Source organism: Eupeodes corollae, chromosome 1, assembly GCF_945859685.1.
Source record: "Eupeodes corollae chromosome 1, idEupCoro1.1, whole genome shotgun sequence".
NCBI classification, from domain to species: domain Eukaryota; kingdom Metazoa; phylum Arthropoda; class Insecta; order Diptera; family Syrphidae; genus Eupeodes; species Eupeodes corollae.
The window spans coordinates 243,981,934-243,986,278 of record NC_079147.1 but is presented as its reverse complement, the minus strand read 5'-3'; positions in this window follow the sequence as shown (position 1 = coordinate 243,986,278).

Sequence of the window (4,345 nt, the reverse complement as noted above, 5' to 3'; positions counted from 1 at the left end):
CTAAAATTGTAGGTCCCTTCCATTGCTGACAACAGTACTCGCACACAGGAATGGTTGAGAGTTGTAAGTCACTAGGCCCTGGTTCACAACGGACTGTTGCGCCACCCCATTTGATTTTTTTTGAAATAGATTTTTAGTCGAAAACAATTTTTTACCAATTTAAATAGCATTTCTTAAATTTAAGCAAACCGCACATCAATTTTTACCAAATTTGCGTAGAGCAAGTGCGGTAAATATGGCCCACCCTTAACATTTATTAAAATAAAACCATATATTTAAGTCTAATTAATTTATTTTTTTAAACATTCTATCAAAACATTTTTAATTCAGCCTTTAAAAACTTGAACTAAAAAAGAAGCATAACAAAAAGTTAAAACAAAAACTTAAAGAAACTTCATAAATCATATTAAAAAAAAAATTGAGGCAAATATGGCCCACCTGGTTTTAAATATGGCCCAGGGTTGGCCATATATATAAATTTTTGTTTAAATCATAATTTCGCACATGTTAAGAAATTAAATACAATTAAATTTAAAAAAAGAAGTTAGCAATTTAACTTAAAATTTAATATTAAAACACTTTGGACAACTTACCAACAAATTACAACCAAAGTAAAAAAAACAAAGCGCCCCGAATATCTTTCACAACACGAAATTCTGAGGCTAAACCGGTTTGAACGTCTTCGTAGTGCAACATTTTTTTTTCGCATGGCTTCCGGTTTGGGAAATAGTAGTATAGGCCATATTAGCCACGTAGGCCACATTTGTCCCACTTACTTTACTACTTTTTGTAGACTTTATTTTTTTATGAAAAAACGGACTGTTATATTTTTAGAAAAAAAATCTATTGAATATCGAAAACAATATTTTCTGTGAAATAAAAAAAGTTTAAAGCCAATATTTTAATTAAAGTTATTTGAGTCGAAACTAAATGTTTTCCAAGTTCTAGCATTGTTTTTATTTTTTGTAAGAAATCTGTCCATTAGATTTTTTTCAAAATTTTACTGAATGTTAATAACAATATTTTTTAAAAGAGAAAAGTAGTTGAAAGCCAATATCTCAAAGTTTTGAAAAGATATTTGAGTCGAAAATCAGTTTTTACCAACTTTTATTAACTTTTTTGTTTAGGTTTTTGGTTTCTATAAAAAAAAATGTGAATTCGATTTTTCTCAAACTGTACAAGATGTTAAAAACTTGATTTTTCGTGGCACAAGATTGTTTTGGAGATAAAATTATTTTTCATTCAAAAAAATTTCGAGGTGGCAAATTTGTTTTTCAGTTTTTTTTTTTCCAAAAATATAATTGTTTGGTATCAAGTTACAATATATAATATACAATTTTTAAACTGCTATGGTAAAAAAACCACCCACGCAATTTTTTTGAGAGCCCTTTCTGCATCTTTCTGCCTTATTATCTGTATAGCAAAATTTATTTGAAGTCGATATCTTTTCTGGTTCTTGAGCTATGGACGAACGTACGGACGTACGAAAGTAACGACATACGCACACAGAGACATCTTTCTAAAAATCTTCTAGGGACCTTGAAACGTTGAGAAATCTCAAAATTTTCAATTCGACAAATCGGATCCATTACAATAACTTCCTGTGGGAAGTTAATAAGAAAGAGTGTTGAAGATAAAACAGTGCCCTAAGGGAGATCAGCATTAATTTTGTTATTTTGTGGTTTTCAGACTTAACTCATCTAATATTAGTTGTATTGAACCATCCAATAGAGATTCATTAAAACCGAAAGCACACATTTTTGATAAGAGATCCTGATGCCAAACCCTATCAAATGTTTTTGAAACATCATGTGCAATAATCTTACTTTCTCCAAAGCTATTTAAAGACTTGCTCCACTGTTCTGTGAGATGATTCATGAGATCACTAGTGGACCTATTGCTGCGAGAGAGCTAACAAAATGAATATCATTGATAACGAGCGTGGGAACCGAAGAAGAGGAAGAATTCCTCATGTTTTAAGGTGCTTAAATTTAAAATCAAAGATTTTCACGAACAACAATTGATTTTACCCCAAAATAATTTTTGCAACGAGGAAAAAAGTTTTTGAAGTCTCTTAAGATAAAATAAACATTATCTTGAAAGTTTGTGAAAATTGGTTTTCGACTCGAATATCTTGCAAAAATTAATGATATTTGCTATGATTACACCTTAAAAACAAATATTGTTTTCAACATTCAAAAAATTTGTAAACAAATAAAATAGTCAGTTTTTTCATAAAAATTGAAATCTACAAAACAATGGTAAAAACTGTTATAAGAAATAAAAACTTTAAGAAAATGCTAATAAAATTGGTAAAAAATTAGTTGTCGACAAAAAATCTTGTTAACAAAAACTGAATTTGAAAATAAACTTATTTTATCATATGCAAATTATTGACAACTTTTTTTTACAAAAATAGGAAAACCTACAAAAACAACAAAAAACTGATAAGAAATAGTTTTCGACTCAAGTATAAGTAGAAAAATGAAAGATATTGTGATATTTCACGAAAATATTGTTATTAACAATTTATTAAAATTTTAGAAAAACCAACAAAAAACTATATATTTAAATTAATTTTTTTATATATACAAATTTTCCATTTCTTCTTAAAAATATTTTTGTTATGCAGTTGTTTAGTGATTGAATAGTAATTTAGTCTGAACTAAGCATCTTCATACATACATATATATTATCTTTGTCTATGAAAAATATTATTATTACAAATACAAAGATTATTTTATTAAATAATAATTTATAATTTGTTGGAAAAAATTCACTTTTTATTATAATAAAAATATTAAATACTTGGAAAATATTATGTTAAGATAAATGCTTTGTGTATTTGGATGATCTTGTCGAATACACACCATTTTTTGTCGGTTAGCTAGTTTCCAGGTATTTTCTTTGAATATACAAAGGCGCGATTCATCCCAAGACACAACTCATCCTAGGACAACTCATCCCGGAAATGGAAAATACTTGTACGCATACTTAACGAAAACAATTGTTTGTGTATTTAACTAATTCGTTCAAAGCTTTTTCCTTTGGATGGCTTTATTTCAATTTCATATTAGAAGAACCAGGATGGAAAATAAACTATCTGAAGATAAGAACGAGTCAGAACATTTATGTTTAAATTTTAAAGTCTTTGCGAATTGGTTGTGTAGTTTGGTAGGTGTCTAAAACGAATAAAGAATAGTTCATTGGCGTGTCAGCTTTATGGAGACATAGGTATAGATAAAAACATGTTTATGGTTATAATGAAGGAATGTTATTGGTACTTACTTCAATCCAATCATATTCCTTCTTTCCTACAAGTTTTCAGGGTAAACATGGGGTTATTACATTCAGTTAATTTTTGTCGTTAAAGTTAAAAACAAACACTAGCATACGACCAGGTACAAGAATTTGATATTCATGTGTTGTTTACAGTCAGGCTCTTGTGCGTTTTGGATTTTAGGTTTGAAGTGACACGTTACGTAGTTGTAAAGGTTGTACGTAATACCTATAAAGGTATAATCTGTTTACGTCGCAAAAGTGATTATAATAGAAAATAAGCATACTCTTTTCTTTAATTTGTACTATTTATTCTTTTATGAAGGCGAAGATGAATTAACTAAATAATTAATTATGAGTGAATTAACCTTGTTCTTAAAGAATAATATTTTAAAATCATATATACTTCTTGATAGACACTTTAAAATAGATTGTTGACTAAACATATCATATTCGTTAATTCGATGCAGTGGCGCTGCGCGGACGGCCATCGTTGATATTTACAATAATTATAGTTATAAAAATACATAAATTTTGTTAAGGCAATAGTTCGTAAAAAAAACTCATTGAAATAGGTTCATGAGTTTGTGAGAAAATCAAAAAAGAAAAAAACAAAAAAAGAGGCTGGGATGCGACCCACATTGATAACTTCCCATCCCGTCTGTCGATTTATAAAGTTGTCAGTTGAATTATTCTTAAAAAATTTTAAATTACGAACAATATTTTTCATATAAAGAAATAGTTAAGCTTAAAAGCCCTAGTTTTGTCGAATAGATTTTTATTCGAAAACAAATGTGTACCAATGAATAGATGAATGAAATTGATTTGAGAGATGTCAAGAACCGAATCTATTTTTTGTAGATTTTAACGGACTGTTGGATTTTAATAAAAAAACTACTAAATATCGAAAACAATATTTTTTTTGTAAAAAACTATTAATTCGATTTTTCTCAAAATTGTTTTGAATGTTGAAAACAATATTTCTTATAAGTTTAAATTGATTCGAAGCCATAATCTCAAATTTTTGAAAAGATATTTAAATCGAAAATCAATATTTACTAACTTT